At 37.4% G+C, this 18130-nt stretch overlaps 1 long non-coding RNA gene across 2 annotated transcripts; it reads left to right on the top strand.

Annotated features, from left to right (window-relative positions):
• Positions 1-11767: 11767 nt before the first annotated feature.
• LOC113332424 lies at positions 11768-13338 on the top strand. 2 transcript variants are annotated; one of them, XR_003351499.1, is made up of 4 exons: positions 11768-11863; positions 12028-12416; positions 12566-12663; positions 12779-13338. It is a non-coding gene; the product is annotated as an uncharacterized LOC113332424 (long non-coding RNA). The 2 variants fall into 2 exon arrangements; XR_003351500.1 differs by having other exon boundaries at positions 12528-12663.
• Positions 13339-18130: the final 4792 nt, after the last annotated feature.

The raw sequence follows: 18130 nt of genomic DNA, 5'->3' as shown, positions 1-18130 counted from the left end.
CGTATAGCCATACACTCAACAACCTCTGGACTTGGTGCTCCATTTCCATAGGTTACTTTGGTGCCAATGCATCGACCTGTAGAAACACGCAGAACAATACCAGTTCCAAATTGGTTAGTATCAAGATCACAAGAGCCGTCCACATTAAATTTAACTTTTTTTTTATAATGGAGGTTTCCATCCAGTTAATTTAGTACTTATTAAAACAACATTCTGAGATTCATGCATATGAGACGCAAGATGATAATGTATTCAGTGTACTGTGTTGAAAGGGTTAAGTGAAACTCCCTTGAAAACAACATCGCAACGATCCTTCCATATTATCTAATCTCCGATCATAAGGGAATAAAGCCATCTATCTTCCTTATTGTGATTAGAAGAAGAAAACCAAATAGTCACACATTCAGAGACTGTGTTACAATTATCTCTGAGCGCATCTATGTTGATGTTAATACACCTTCATACTGCCCTGGCATGTATACATTCAAAGATGATATGTTTTATTGTTTCTTCTTTACTACCACAAACATCATAGTTAGCTTCAAGACTGTTGTTGAACATTTCCCTCTTGTATTTAGTTGAATGTAGTTCCCTTGTGCATTTCATGTGAAAATTTTAATACTCTGAGCAGCTTTACAACTCCAGAGAGCTTTCCAAACTTTCCTATCAATTGTTCTTCCATCTACTTGAACTTCTCTATCATTGTAGGACAACATTTTGTAAGTGCTCTTCACATAGAAAGTCAATCTTTTGCAGGCATCCAGATCATGGTGTGCTCTTTACTGTTTTCTATATAAAGTGTTTAAATTTTGAGTGCAGTGTCAGCATCAAATAAAAAATTGATAAGATGAATGTTCCATTGTGCAGATTCAGGTACCACTAGCTCTTCAACAAATTCATAAAACCTAAAAATGTCATTTTGAGGAGTAGGAGGATGAGGCATACCAGATATCCATCTATCTTTCCAGATTTTTTTTTCCTGCCATTGTTAATTTCCATGAAATAATTCTGTTGAAAAATCTCTAGACCTTTTGAAATCCCATTCCATGTGTAGGAGCAATTTTTAACGATGATAGATTGATGAAGTAAATCTCCAGTTTTGAAGTATTTGCTTGAGAGAGTTTGGGCCATTAGAGTGTCAGGCTCACTACATATTCTCCAAGCCAATTTGGCGAGAAGAGCCAAATTAAGCTTTTTTCAGATCTCTAAAAGCTAGACCACCCATTTTGGTGGGTCTGCAAACATTCATCCAAGCTGTAGAATTATGACCTCTGTTGTTATGATATCCTCAAAAGAATTTCCTATCAATGCTTGTAAGTCGCTGAAAGATATTTGCTGGTAACTTAAAAGTTCCCATTTGGTAAATAGGAACAACATTGAGAACATGCTTAATCATTGTGCCTTTGCCTGCCTATGAAAGAGAAATAGAAGACCAAGCATTAAATCTGCTTTCAAAATTTTCTTTGATATTTTTGAAGGACTCCTGTTTTGAGTGACTAATGATGAGAGATAAACATAAATACTTCTCCTTAGAGTTCATGCTTTTGACTCCAAGATTTTTTTTGAGTGTCTCTGCGACATCTGTCTTTGTTTTTTTTGTTGATGTAGACAACACTTTTCTCAAAGTGGATAACATGTCCTGACTGTGAGCTGAAGTTTTGAAGTAGCTCCAATAAGTTGTTAACCGAATTGACATTTGCTTGAGTAAAGATCAAGCAATCATCTGGAAAAAGCATATGGTTAATGGACGGAGATAAAGCAACCACTGTAATACATTTTTTCTTGTTGTGCTGTTGTGAGTTGTCTTGAGAGAAATTACATAGCCAGTATAAATAGGCAAGGTGACAGTAGATCACCTTGCTTAATCTCTCTTGTTGGAGTGAAAGTGTCACAAGGAGACCAATTGATCATGACTGATAGCTGGGTTGTACTGATGCATTATTGTATAAGATCACAAAAATCATCATTAAAACCAAAATAAGAAAGAACTTTAATCAAGACAAACCATTCTAACCTGTCAAATTCCTTTGACATGTCTAGTTTTAGGTCCATCCATCCATTCTCTCATCTTTTTTTCTTCATTGAATGTATAATTTCTTGAGCAATAACAATATTCTCACTGTTAAGTCTTCCTGAAACATATGCAGCCTGATAAGGAGTCAATTTTTGTGTACTCCTTTTAGATCCTTTATCACTCATGTATATTAATTAACTAGCAAAGGGTGTGGAGAGTAATGTAAAGACTTCCCACTTCCTTGTGTCTACTTAATTGGTTATCCTTAGTCCAAAATCGCTAACAATAGTTGGATACATATACACCACTTGACTAGATTATCACTGCTTAATTAGTTAGCTTTCGCTTTTTCTCCCCCTGCGAAAACAAATATATCAGAAGGCATAAGATGAGATCGAAGCAACATTATAAGGTCAAAAACGAATGTGCAACAATAAAACCGCAGCCACCTCCGAGAGGTGCTCAGGGAAAAACTCTGAATTGAAGTCTATGCAGCAAAAAAAAAGAAAAAAAAGGCAGCATATTAAGTCGCAAACTAGCGTGCAATTATAGTTTTTGCAATTGGAAAAACAAAACATAGTATTAATTGGAAAAAGAATTTAGCCCCCAACCATAAAATCCTGGTTTGTGTTGTTAAATACCATTTTTTAGGTCTCCACATATGCTAAATACCCATACTCCATTGGAAATGCTCTAACCTCCTTTTCCTCCCGGCCAAAGGAAGGAGGTTCATAACTCACATCAACACCTTACATCACAAAAAATTAAGAAATGGCATTCAATCAGTGAAATACCACCACCGCAACAAAAAAGTTGTCATTTTTTGCCTCGGCAAACAACAACTTGTATGGATGAACCAACGTTAATTCCTCAAACTAATTGTGTAGAAGATGATGAACAGTGCAAGCTACGCTACGAGGAGAACATTTTTGATAGAACGATTATACGACCTCGATTTTGTACATAATCATATCTTTTGTAAACAACTGATTATTACCATGTATATATTCCTATTCTACTAGTCCCGGGACAGCATTAATTGATCACCCAAGAATGAAAGATAACAATGTGATCATATAAGAGAATATATACTTCATGTGATCCAGTTTAGACTTGTCGATATACTTTATATGATCCAGTTTAGCCCGATTCTCTTCGTAGTTTTGAAATTGGAGAGTTTGAGTTTAAATTTTGAAGTTACTGATTTTCCAAAAAAATCTCCCAATTTTTTTTTTTTTTTGAAGCAAGAAAATCTTTTAACAACTAGTTTTCCGGAGTCCCATGAGCCCCCTGTGCATGCCAATAAGCCTGCGACACGTATTTTGCGGGTTAACTGTAACTAACGACGTATCTTTTTACCATATTCGATCATTATGCTAAGTAAGGGAAGAATAAACTTAAAACGGAAGAGAAAATTAAGGACTTCATATTTATCCGGTCTATTTATCTGAGGAAATTTTTTTTGAAATCTATTGATCAATACTCATTCAACCGATACTACTTCCTGTACGTCTTAACAAATGATGATGTTATACTTATCCAAAAAAATAGTATGTATAATAAATGTAAGATCCTTTAATTTCTCGATATTATACCTTATTAGCAAGATCAAATATACGAAATATAAAAGCTGTTATTTACAGTTAACCCACAAGACACGTGTCGCAGAATTATTAGCAGGCGCAGAGGGCTCATGGGAGTCCGTTTTGATATCACTAAATTTTAGGGGAGAATATATACTGCTTACCAATTTTATATTTCAGAAGAATTAAAATACTAGTAAAAAAGAAAATAAATTTAAGTTCACGGACGGTATTGGGCAACCAATGAGATCGATTTGTTTCGTGCACAAAATTGGACTCTAAACGAGATTGCGACTTTTCCGTTTCCCAAAACGAATTAAGGAAATTACCAAAGTATAGCGATCCTTCCTGATTCTAGACGGCTTCTGTGTTTTGTTTACCAAGTTAAAAGGATCCGTGTGTATATATGCCATCATATGTTCTTGTTTCTCACATATTTCTTATCAAAATCTTTAAGGAATAAAAATAAAAATCAATTCGTTCTGCTTTTCTTTCTCTGATTATTGGAAGAAAAAAAATCTCAAAGCTTTATGCAGCATATGAATATGGTTGAAGACGATTTTCCTAGCGATGGCAAATCAGTTCTTGCAGCTGCAAACCAAGACAGATCAAGGAAGAGGCCACCACCACATTGGCTAACCGAATTTCCTAGAGATGGCAAATCAATTCTTGCAGCTGCAAACCAAGACAGAGTAAAGAGGAGGCCACCACCACAAGACAGACATACCCGTAAGACGACACCACAAGATCTACACGTGAAGGCACCAAAAAGAGTACCGTCTTTGCAAGTTTCATGGGTCTTTGCAAAACGATGTTGGGAAGATGTTGTGTTTGTTATGGTAGAAACCTAGAGATTGCTATGAATCCTTTCTCCTTTATCTTTAATTTTAATGTTCTTGATACAGTTGTGTAATCTGATTTTATTTTATTTACTTTTGTTCTTTCCTAATATTGTGGAACTTTTATCAATAGATTTTTTTTTAAAGACAATTTGTTAATATTATATAAAACGGAATTTTCAAAAAAACAAAAAAAAAATTGTTAATGAAAGTGTGAAAATTTAGATTTAATTTCAAACTATTTTTTTAACAGTAGATCTTATTTCTTTTTTGGTTAATCTAGCAGCCAAATCTAGCCCATAAGACTTAGTTTTGAGACTTGTAATTTGTTGGCATCTGTGAAAGTATTTAAAATCACCACCAACAGCAGTCTGCTTGATTACAATCTCAAGCAGCTATAACTATTGATGAGCAGAAAGATGTATCTGCTTGTATTGATCTTAAAGTCGAAGAAGAAGAACTACCTCCTTGTGTAATTGTTGTCCATGAACCTCGCAGGGTAAGGTAATTTTACTTATTAAAGTTGATGACAGATTCGTTTAGTTTGTGCTTCTAATTGCATTATTGATCTCTGTTCTACTAAGTTGGGAAGTCCAAGCAGTTGATTAGGTCACCAGTAGAGCATTAGGAAAATTTTAATTTATTGTCGGTTTGGTTTGGTTTCATAGTCTCATCAATGTTTTTCTTTTTTGATTGAACGAATTTATTTTATTTTATTGTAGAGTGTCCGAATAATGCTAATTGATGTATATGTTGTGATTTTGCTCATTGATGTATATGTTGGGTTTGAAAGGCTAAGTGATTACATTCGTGCCTACAGGTAAGATCAGTTTCAAAAGAAGCAAGTTGGAATTAATGGAACTTTTAATTAACCGAAGGAGCAAGACTATTCTGTTTATCTGGACTCGTAAGTTCCTTACTATGATAGTATTTTATGTCATTTCGTTAGATTCAAGGTACCAATTCAAAGTAAAATAGATTAAATACAGTCCATTACGATTTCTTATCCATTCTAACAGGTACCCGAAGCATGAAATTGTCAGGATTTTCTTAGGGAATCACTGACAACCGCGGAATAACGGATCTTGAGATATTATGATGAATAATAAGTAAACCAAGCACAAGCAACTATAATAATATGAGAAAGATAAATCAAATCACAGGACACAAGATTTATAGTGGTTCGACCAATACATACAACTTGTATATATTGTCTACGTCCACTTTGAGCCGCACCAACTCAAATCCACTATGAAGAAAAACGATTACAGCGTCGTGTGAATCCCAGAAAACCCTTGGTTACACCGCAACAATTACCCGAGACGATAACCTTGTCTCTTGTTCCTCACCAATATTCTCTCACAATGAAACCCTAGCTTTAGACCTAAAAGCTATACAAGAAATCTCTCACCGATCTCTTAATCGTTTTCTACACAATGCACTAATTCTATAAGGCCTAACTACCTATTTATATAGGTTACAAACTTGGCCACCAAGAATTCTAACCGGTTTAGGAAACCCCTTCCCTAAATAACCACGGCTAACTTTAGGAAATAATTAATTAGTCTTCAATAACTAACAATCTCCCACTTTGAAGACTTATTGATTGTCTTTCATTCTTCAACTTTGGATTGACGGTGCTAAAACATCTTCCTTGTTAGTGCGGCTCCCCTCCCAGATCCTCATTCTGAGAGACCAACTACAGCCTTGCAGAGCTTTAGCTTGTCTGATGTAACTCCCTTGGTAAACATATCCGCCGGATTCTTTGAACCAAGAATCTTCTCGAGCTTCAACTTTCCTTCTTCTAAGAGATCCCGAATGAAATGATAACGGATATCTATATGCTTCGTCCTAACATGATATGCTGAGTTCTTGGCTAAATGTATAGCACTTTGACTGTCGCTAAACAGAACATTATCTTCTTGTTCCTTTCCCAACTCAGTTAATAATCCTTGTAACCAAATCATCTCCTTGCTCGCTTCCGTCGCCGCTACGTACTCCGCTTCCGTAGTAGACAATGTCACCAACTTCTGTAACCTTGAGTTCCAACTCACTGCAGCTGACCCCATAGTATAAACATAACCGGTCGTACTTCGCCTTTTATCTACATAACCTGCGAAGTCTGCATCCACATAACCCCTCAAGATAGAACCACCTTTTCCATAGCACAATGGTACGTTTGTGTTACCTCTCAAATACCTGAGAATCCACTTCACAGCTTCCCAATCTTGTTTTCATGGGTTTCTTTCATATATACTCACTACTCCCACTGCATGTGCAATATCCGGTCTCGTGCACACCGTAGCATACATTAGACTCCCAATAGCCTAATAATATGGTACGTTAGTCATGTACTCCTTTTCTTCATCTGTCTTCGCACACTGCATACTTGAAAGACGAATTTGACTTTAAAGTGGAGAACTAACTGGTTTAACATTCTCCATATTGAACCTTTTCAACACTCGTTCAATATATTCATCCTGACTAAGCATAAGTTCACCCTTAGCTCTGTCTCTTATGATCCTCATACCAAGAATCTGCTTTGCTTCACAAAGATCTTTCATAGCAAACTCGCTTGATAATTGTTTCTTCAAATTCTCAACTTCTTGTAGAGATGTTCCGGCAACCAACATATCATCCACATACAGTAGTAATATGATGTAGTCAGAATCATTCCTTTTGAAGTAACAACAATGATCTGCATTACACCGTGAGTAACCAATTCTATGCATGAAGTTATCAAACTTCTTGTACCACTGTCTCGGGGCTTGTTTTAAACCATACAAACTCTTCTTTAGCTTGCACACCATCTCTTCCTTGCCTTTTACTATGAATCCTTCTGGATGCTTCATGTAAATTTCTTCATCTAGGTCACCATGAAGAAAAGTTGTCTTTACATCCAACTGTTCAAGGTAGAGATCTTCAGAAGCCACTAGAACTAACACTACTCGAATAGTTGTCATCTTCACAACTGGAGAAAATATCTCGTTGTAATCAACACCATGTTTTTGCTGGAAACCTTTCACAACCAACCTCGCCTTGTAGCGAATTTCTCCATTTGCTTCAGATTTCATCCGATAAACCCACTTGTTATGCAACGCCTTCTTACCTCTTGGTAATTTTATTAACACCCAAGTGTCATTCTCATCAAGTGAATTTATCTCATCCTCCATAGCAAGTTTCCACTTGCCTGAATTATCAGTCGCTAGTGCTTCCTTAATATCTTCAGGTTCGCCTCCATTCGTAAGTAATAGATAATTCAAAGCATACCTTGGGTTTGGTTTAGGAGTTCTTGACGATCTTCGTACTTCTTGTGAAACTGTAGGAATAACTCCCACTGCAGTAAAAGTCTATTCAACTTGTACTTCTCTGCCATCAGCAACATCATGTTCTTCTTGTTCCACACTTCTTCCAGAAACATCATCAATATCGATATACAACTCCTTATTGACGTTGTTTGACCTGACATCTTCAACTTGTGTTGTATTCCTGTCCTTGTACAGCTCATTCTCATTAAAAGTGACATCTCTACTTCTAATAACTTTGTGACCCTCATAGTCCCAAAGTTTATACCCAAAAGCGTCAAATTCCATAACCAAGGAATATACACTTCTTTGCTTGAGCACCTATCTTAGACCTCTCACCGGGACTAAATGAATATAACCAACACAGCCAAAAACTTTCAAATAGGAAAGATTTACCTTTTTGCCAGTCCAAACCTCCTCTGGTATCTTCATATCTAATGGACTACTAGGTGTCCTGTTAATTAGATAAGCAACCGTCTCTGTTGCATGTGCCCAGAAGGTCTCGGGCAAACCAGACTGCAACCTCATGCACCTTGCACGTGCATTCAACGTCCAATTCATACATTTTGCTACTTCATTCTCCTGTGAAGTCCTTGGAATTGTCCTCTCCAAACGAATTCCATTCGTAGCACATAACTGTAAGAATTCTGTTTTGTCATACTCACCACCGTTGTCTGACCTTAGACACTTCAACTTCAGACCAGTTTCTGTTTCAACCAAAGCTTTCCACTTCTTAAACACTTCATACACCTCGAACTTATTCTTCATGAAGTAAAGCCACACCTTCCTTGAGTGATCATCAATAAAGGTGACATAATATTGGAACCCGCTGTGAGATGCAACATCAATTGGTCCCCATACATCCATGTGAACCAAATCAAGTTTTGCACTTCTCAAGTCTCTTCCTCCTCTGCTGAAACTAACCCGTTTTTGTTTTCCAAGAACACAGTCTTCACAAAAACTCATATCAACAGACTTCACCTTAGGTAGATATCCTCCCGAACATAGAATCTTCATGTTCTTCTCACTCATGTGTCCTAATCTTCTATGCCATAAGTTAGTGGCTTCACCGCTACTAGCCACTGCTAAAGTAGTTCCATCTGAAGTCCGATATAGAGTATTGACTCTAACTCCACGAGCTAATACCATAGTCCCTTTCTTTACTTTCCAATTGTGTTTCGTTAACACAACTTCACAGTCATCATCGCAAACTTGGCCCACAGACACCAAGTTCTTCTTCAAATTTGGAACGTGTCGTACATCCTTCAATTTCCATGTCGAACCATTGACTTTCAAGATCACATCACCCAAACCGATGATGTCGCATGCTTCACCGTCACCTAAGAATACTTGGCCATAATATCCTTCTTTATAAAAGATCATAATACTCTTATCACCCGTTGCATGGAAAGAAGCTCCTGAGTCTATAATCCAAGACTCATCTTGCTTGTCCTCAGAGAGTAGTATAAAACCTTCCGTAATCACCTTCTTGTTATCAACAAGGACCTTCACCGGTTCTGCAGCCGCAACTACGTTGACCTCTTCTTGATTACCTTTGTTTCCACCATTATTAGCACCTTTGTTTTCCGGACAATCGCGCTTAAAGTGTCCTGCTTTCTTACACACCCAACACTCAACAACACATCTAGGACGGGATTGAGATCTCCCCTAGACTTTCCTCTAGACTTCCATCTGGATTTGTTGTTGTTCCGATTTGAACTCCTGCCTCTATCTTCTTCTTGCATACTTAAGGCCGAGCTTGAAGTACTAGAACCGTAACCTTGTTTTATTCTTCTCTCCTCTTCAGCAATTAACCTTTGTTGCACATCATCAAGCTTCAACTTCTCACTCCCTGCGGAATCGCTAATGGTTGTCCTTGCAGTCTCCCAACTCTTTGGTAATGACGACAACAACCGCAAAGCTTGAACTTCATCATCAAAAGTAATACTAACTTTTGAAAGCTTGGAAATAATTGATTTAAAATTCCCAAGATGTGTTGAAGTCACTTCGCCTTCTTGCATCTTCAGATTAAATAATTGTTCACACAACATAATCTTCCCCGAGGCTGATGACTTTTGATATAACTTTTCAAGTTTATCCATAAGATCCTTCGTACTAGTTTCCTCTTGTACGTTATTGTAGACTTCCTCCGTTAGACATCTACGGATCACGACTACACATTTGCGATCAAGAGTTGTCCATTCATCGTCTTTGCGTGCTCCCTTTTTCGCAACTCCACCCAATGGATCAGCAATGTCTTTCTCATATAGGTAGTCTTCCATCTGAGACTTCCAAAACGCAATGTTCTTCCCATTAAAAACTTTAACCCTAGCTACCGTACTTTCGTTATTATCACCCATAACTCCCACTCCAATCGTACTATGATAAACCCTAAAGCTCTAACCCGAGCTCTGATACCAGTTGTCAGGATTTTCTTAGGGAATCACTAATAACCGCGGAATAACGGATCTTGAGATATTATGATGAATAATAAGTAAACCAAGCACAAGCAACTATAATAATACGAGAAAGATAAATCAACTCACAAGACACAAGATTTATAGTGGTTCGACCAATACATACAACTTGTATATATTGTCTACGTCCACTTTGAGCCGCACCAACTCAAATCCACTATGAAGAAAAACGATTACAGCGTCGTGTGAATCCCAGCAAACCCTTGGTTACACCGCAACAATTACCCGAGACGACAACCTTGTCTCTTGTTCCTCACCAATATGCTATCACAACGAAACCCTAGCTTTAGACCTAAAAGCTATACAAGAAATCTCTCACCGATCTATTAATCGTTTTCTACACAATGCACTAATTATACAAGGCCTAACTACCTATTTATATAGGTTACAAACTTGGCCACCAAGAATTCTAACCCCTTCCCTAAATAACCACGGTTAACTTTAGAAAATAATTAATTAGTCTTCAATAACTAACAGAAATTTCGTTTGTCATGGCGAGCTGCACGACCTTATGGTAGACCATCTTGAAAATGTTACTCGGGTAGAAAGAGTGCTTATGGATAAGTACCTTTTATTTCGTCTGCGTTGATCAGTACCTATTATTTTCACTTCTTCTACCAAGAGTTTTACTTGAATATATTGTTAGACCTATATGCATACTGACTTGAGAAATATTACATCAGGTGCACATTGCTGCTGTTGGTGGTCTTTCTGTATTTAGTCTAACAAGTTCAGTCGATCCTTGCCCTTTACGAGCTGGTCCAAAAAGGAAGAGATCTCGGAAAGGTGATATCACAGCTCCATTTTCTAAAAAAAAGTCCTATTCTTAACTTGCTGTAAAAACATTGTGTTCATAGTGTTCGGAAAAATGCCCAAGTGATAAGGGCAGTGCATAGGAGCAATTAACATTGCGACCAAATTACATAATCAAGTTTATTTTGCACAATCTTGCTTTCATTTGTCTTGATATTTTTGTTGTTATTATTTTGATCACCAAAGTAAGAAGTTTTACTGAATATAAAATCTGGTTTTTTATACCAACAATTTTTTCTTCATAAACTATTGGAATCTTCGAAGCATGATTACGAGATTTCTGATCACCATTTTCTAAATTTCTGTCTTGTTCACCATTTTGATCTTTCTATTATCTAAATTACCCAATAATTTCCAGTATGAACAGCCAAGGATTACAACAGCAGAAGTATTTAACGTCACATAGCAGCTAAACCACCTAGTAAATATGGAACCAGTGACTGCAATTATGAGTGTCTTTTAATGCTTAGTGTAATGGTGTCCTAAACCACTTAATACTGAAAATATGCGGTTTGCTGGCTATGCCAAATCTGGTTAGTGTTTGTATTCATGCACATTGTTGGCATCTCATTTAGTACAATGATTACTTTAAGCATTTTTCTGTGGCACCTCTTGCTCAAACTTAGAAATATGGCTGTTAGTTAAGAACTTTATAGTTCTTTAAATATGTGACATTTTCTCCAAGAGGTTGTGCAAACATTTGCATTCATTAATTTGAACACAATCTGCTTCTTTCAGGTGGTTTTCTTTTCGTGAGGATCGTAGCTTTGTCGCGACTGTGACATGACATTTGGGAGCATTCATGGCTGCTCAATGGGATGTTTGGCTGTTAGTGAGTACTTTGCCATTTGGCTTGGCTAAAAGGATTCTAATATCCTGAATCAATTGTTGGATTAACTAGACCAAGAACTGGCTAACTTTGCTTGGCTACATTATTTTCTTATCATACATCCCTGGTTCAAGTTTTGTTAGTTAACCTCTATATTTTTCGTGCAGTTAGACTATCATGAAATGGTATTCCATAATCTGTTGATACTGTGACCTCTAAGTAAGGAGGAGGAACCTTTTTAATCTCTTGAAGAACTTGAGGTCCAGACTAACGGAAACCTACTTCCGGATGACGATGACTTCCTCTCTTGGATTGATAACCTTGATGATATCGCCAAGCCCTGTATTAACACGAATTAGAAGAGTTTGATCTGTTTAGCAGCAGTGGAGGAATATAACTCGAGGTGGGGGATTAAAGGAATGCAGAATTTGTAGAACAAGGACTGAATGCAGCAGCTGTTGGGGAGCACCCGTTAGGTAAACATCCTTTTAGAACACTTTTCGCGAGAAATATCAATAACATTATCAAAGAATTGGAATTGGAGGCACTTTTTGAGGTACTTTTCTTGGCAATTTTCCATAATCATGATCATACAGTCATAATGTTCTTACTTCTTAGCATGCTTACAATTTTTTTCATATCCGCAATTTGTATACTGCCCATAAAGCACCGTGGCTTCATTATGATCTCTTACTTACTATGAAGGATCATACACACCTCAATTTCATCAACCTTGGCACACACTTCTCAATTTCGAAGGATCCGACTAATCTGCTTGGGTTTCCGTTATTGTTACTTCACTGGTATGCGTATATCTAAGACCATCCTCGATACTGTGAAGAAATGAAGTTGCTTACCATTGTCTGTTTTCCCTGTGGGACCAACTTTAATATGTTCTCCTTGTTGTTTATAATGCAGGGATTCACTAATGTTATTAACTCAACTGAGATGCTAAGCATTTTCATTCCTTCTATAATAACCAAGTAACATCACTTACAGTTGATTGATATTGAATGTAAGATTGTAACGAAAACATTGGAAGAGTTAAAAACGTAAAGCAGTCAGGTATGGCGTATGGGACCAAGAAACAATTAAAAAAAACCGTCAAGTTTATTATAGTACCATGTAAGATTCCATGTAGTCCCCAATTGTTTACCCACCGGTCCAGGTAACATCCTACAGAATTTCAAGGGTTTCTTTTCCTCTTGACTGGTAGATTTCAGTTATTAAAAGGGTTATCTGTTGTGATGACGCGTTGAAGAAACCTCAACCGGAGCATGGCTGCTTACGCGGATATTACCAGTTTACCGGAAATGTACCAAATCGAGATCCGGATATGAAAGGAAGTGCTTTGTCTAACATGTTATGTTTTCCCGTTGTGTACGTGGGAGACTGTCAGGTTTATTATCATGTACTCACATATTAGCTTTGTTTCAGATAATTTATGTTACTCCCTCCGTTACTTATTAATAGGCCAGTTTCTATAAATAAATATTTCAAAAAAATAGGCCAGTTTCCTAATTGGGAAAGTCAAATATTACTTTAATTTTTTGGGACCACTTTTCTTTTAACTTCTTTTGATGACAAGTGTTATGTGGACCATTTCACTTATTTCTTTGGCTGACAAGTGTTTTATGGGGACCATTTCACTTCACTTCTTTTATTGACAAGTGTCTAGAGGACCACTTTCAATAATTAGTTCTTTTAATTTCCTTAATTTTCTCAAAAAAAAAATTGGCCTATTAAAAAGTAACGGAGGGAGTATTTAATTACCAATTTTCAACTTATTCAACAACAAATTATGTTCTCCTCATTGGGTCAGTATTCATCACACGTATTAAAAGCAAAAACAATTTGCTACACAAAATGTAGGCACTTTTGCTTCACAACTTATAAACATGGCTTGTCCTTCACGAGTATAAGGGACATCTTGACGATACTCATTAAAAGATTTCAGATTTTCGGATATGTGGAAGTATTTTTACGAATTACTTAAAGTTGGGTATAATTACTGGAAAATTCTGACGAACCGGAAAGTCCGTTCCTGTTCCTGTAAAAAGTCTGACTTCTCGGTTGCTCTTTTGATACTCTGGTCAAGATAGAACTTGTAGATATGTTTTTTAATCTTGGATCCCCCATTTTTGAAAATCTCTACATGGAGTCAAGATACGAAAGGCTTCATTTGATGGCTAGAGTTTTGTTGTTTGTGGGAGCAGGAGAGGCATCATTTAATATTTTGGTCAAGGTATTATTGAAAGTTACGTACTGATGATGCGTACTTGTGACTTTGCCTGGCCAAGGCATAAAATACTTATACTTGAATGCACAATGGCACAAACGATGTACCTTTTCATGTGGCTGATCACGATAACTGCCCATGTCAACTTACACGTTTAAAGCTCGTTGTCATGTTATTTTTTTAAACGGGTTCTCTGGTGCTACTGGCAGTAAGAGAGAATAGTTTGATGCCTTTCGACTGTGAAACAAGAACATCGAAAGTGGTGATTGATTTCTCCACACGAAAATCATTTTGATCGATTGTAGTTAAAATTTGTTTAACTTCTTTCGGTTTCATGACAGTTAGAGACGGTCACGAAAGGAGGGGTCGGGACAATAGGGCCAAGTAAGAAGTATTACAAACCTGTAACAAATTGAATAGTTGTTGCAACAGTGTATGGCCTACGCTAAGCATTCCCCCATGTTTGAATAATGTTGGCATATCCTGTTGGGTAAAAGATTAGGCTCTCAATTATCCAAAATAAGAAACGCTAGCATCCATGGGAAATGCGGCAATTTCGAAAGAAATACATATCATTGAAAGAAATGAGAAATAAATTTCTAAATTTTAGTGCACTTCTGGACTGTGGGGGCTAATCGGTGTATTAGAATCCCGTAACTGTGTGGGTGTTTGATTGAGTTTGAATTTCCGGAACTCGTGCCAGAAAATGGAGCACATAAATAGTATACTGGGAAGGTTGCTATATGATTACTTGATCTATGATTATTGAGGGTTAATCTTAATCTACAACCGGAGATCAATTAATTAAAACTTTTGGGGATTAGTCCATTATTTAGATTGGTTTATATGTCTCATTTGAATTACTCAAAGTAATTTAATCTTGTTTTGGAAGGGTGCAATTAGAATCATCAGAGGGTGATGTTGATTATCTTTCAGAACTTGAAGGGACATAAAATTCTTTTGGAAATATCCCCAAGTGTACCTCAGAATTGTGGGGGCAAGTCTTGCTGAACAACAAATTGATCTAAGTTTGGTATTCATGGCGAATGAAATTAACTAATTTTGGTTGTTTTGCGACAAGAAAGACGAATCTCCTAACTGCATGCAGAGTACCTCGGAACTGTGGGGGTCACCATATGGAAGAGGTAGTAAAATTACAGATCCTATAATTTATGTCAGAATTTTTTTGTTTTGCTCGGTAAATAAGAATTATATTAAGAAAAAGGCTAATTACAACAACAACAAAGCAAGCCACCGTACAAAGGGTGGGGAAGACAAGGCGAAACAAAAGAAACCCGAAAATCCCCACAAACTAAGGAGGTTCAAACAATAAGGTTCTCCAGTTTGCAATAACATCCTGGAGAACAAAATTGACAGAAATACGATTGGCCGAAGCCCAATGATAGGAGCTGACTTTAATTTCAGTAATGATAGCATCCACGACTCTTCTTTTATCACTGAAACAACGAGAATTGCGTTCTAACCAAACATTCCAACAAATGCTCGCAGGGATAACATTCCAAACAGCTTTTCCAATGAAAGAGCCATTAAAACAAGACCTATCCTTATGCAAATCTAGAAGGTTGGTAAAAGCTGGCAGTTGAATGTTGGCTTGATCACAAAAGTATGTCCAAATTTGCTTGGTATAGTTGCAATCCCAAAAGAGATGATTACCAGTCTCATTTACCATGGTACAAAGGGGACAAAGAGAAGACGGGGGATTACCTGGGGAAGCAGCAAGAACACATTTCCTCTTTTGAAGATTAACGATGGTCGGCAGCTTGTTTTGCACCAATTGCCAAAGAAAAAATCCCACTTTATGAGGCCAACACTGTGACCAGATTTTCTTACTAGGAAAAACGATAGTGGAAGGAGCCGGACAGTCATTCAAATAAGCAGACTTCACGGAGAATATCCCTGTTTTATCTCCAACCCAAACAAGCTCATCGTCTTCTTCAGGAAAAAAGACCACAGAATTCAAAATTTGCAACAAAGAAGTGAGCTCATTGATCTCTGCATCATATAACCTTCTTCTAGAAAAATTTAACTTACAATGAAATCCAGAATCATCCGGAGCAAACAAAGATAGCAGGGAACTGTTTTTGCTATTAGCAATCGCATAAAGTCTCGGAAAAGTAGAATTTAAGGTCCCTTGGACGCACCATTTGTCCTCCCACAAACGAATTTGGCTACCATTACCAATTCTAAATTGAGTATTCTTAAAGAAATCTTCTTCGATTTTAGCTATATTTTTCCAAACACTAACCCCATGAGAGGAAGTTGGTTTTTTAGTCCTCCACCCAAGATCAATGCAGCCATGCTTCTCGAAAATAATCTTAGCCCACAAAGAATTTCTTTCCTTCCCTAACCTCCACCACCATTTCTTCAACAGGGCTTTGTTGATTGACCTGATGTGACGAATACCCAAACCTCCCTTACTGATAGGAAAGCCTAACTTGGACCAGCGAACCCAATGAATGTTTTTCTTCTCCGCGGAATTGTGCCACAAGAAATCTCTAATTGTTTTTTCGATTTTTTGAATCACCGAAGAAGGAGCCATAAGCAAAGAAAAGTAGTAGATGGGTAAGCTTAATAACACGCTTTTAATTAGAGTTAGTTTACCAGCTTTCGAAAGCGTGCTTCTTTTCCAAGTGGCTAATCTTGACTTGCAAATATCTACAATGCGATCCCACTTTTCTTTAGAAAGAGCATGCTCACCCAATGGAAGACCGAGATAAATAGATGAGAACGAATCAGAATTGCAGCCAAAAACAGCAGCCATAGAATCAAGATTGTTCACTTCCTCGACCGCAAACAGACTACATTTGCTAAAATTTGTACTTAAACCTGAAACAAATTCAAAAGAGAGAAGAATGTACTTCAAATATCTGACCTGCTCCAAATCTGCTTCAAGGAACACTAACGTGTCGTCAGCAAATTGCGGATTGTTTATCTTGGTGCCATCTTCCTTCACGTTAAACCCTCCCAGCTTTCCAGCCACCAAGGACTTGGATAACATCATGCTGAGCACCTCAGAAACAAGTAAGAAAAGAAACGGAGATAGAGGATCTCCTTGGCGCAAACCCTTCTCACTCAAAAAATTTCCGCAAGAGCTACCATTGACCAAAACAGAGAGGAATTTTCTGAATACACCCCTTTATCCACATCCGCCAAGTAGAACCAAAACCCATCTGCCGAAGAACTTCGTCGACGAAAGACCATTTAACGTTGTCAAACGCTTTCTCGAGATCGATCTTACAAATAATACCAGGCTTTTTAGATTTAATCCTTGAGTCCAAACACTCATTTGCGATCAATATACTGTCAAGGATTTGCCTACCTTTTATGAACGCAGATTGCGAACCAGAGATGAGATTTGGAAGCAATCCCTTCAATCTATCGGCTAACACTTTAGAAATAGCTTTAAAGATTGTATTGGACAAGCTAATAGGTCGCAGGTCTTTAATCTCTTCCACAACCAATTTCTTAGGCAGAAGCGATATGAAAGTAGACTTAAGTCTCCAATCTATAAACCCACAGGGTGTTAGTCCTCAAGGGAGTTGGGTGTAGTTGTGTTTTTTCCCGTTAGTCGTGAGGGAGTTCGAGGGAGTCTCTCAAAATCCCCATTAGTCGTGGGAGAGTTTAGAAGAGTCTCCCAAACTCCTTAAAAAACCCCGTTAGTCGTGGGGGAGTTTGAAAGAAACTCTTAAACTCCCTGTTAGTGGTAAAAATTAGAATGATAGGGAGTTTGTTTTTTTGGGGGAGTTCTGGGGAGTTCTAGGGAGTTTATAATGTATTTTTGCCTCACTCCAAATCTCTCAAAAAAGTAGAGATTTTGGGAGAGTCTCTCAAACTCCCTACACTCAACACACCAAACTCTCTCAAACTCCCTATACTCTCTTACACTCCCTCAAAATCCCTAAGATTCAAAATACATTAAACTCCCTCCAACTCACTCGTGGACTAACCCCCTGCCAGATTCCTCAAACCTTTTTACCACCCTCATAATGTCGAACTTCATAAAGCTCCAA

The sequence above is a fragment of the Papaver somniferum genome, chromosome 1, assembly GCF_003573695.1.
Source record: "Papaver somniferum cultivar HN1 chromosome 1, ASM357369v1, whole genome shotgun sequence".
Classification (NCBI taxonomy): Eukaryota; Viridiplantae; Streptophyta; class Magnoliopsida; order Ranunculales; family Papaveraceae; genus Papaver; species Papaver somniferum.
The sequence above is the reverse complement of the archived record's forward strand: the minus strand, read 5'-3'. Positions and strand labels throughout refer to the sequence as shown.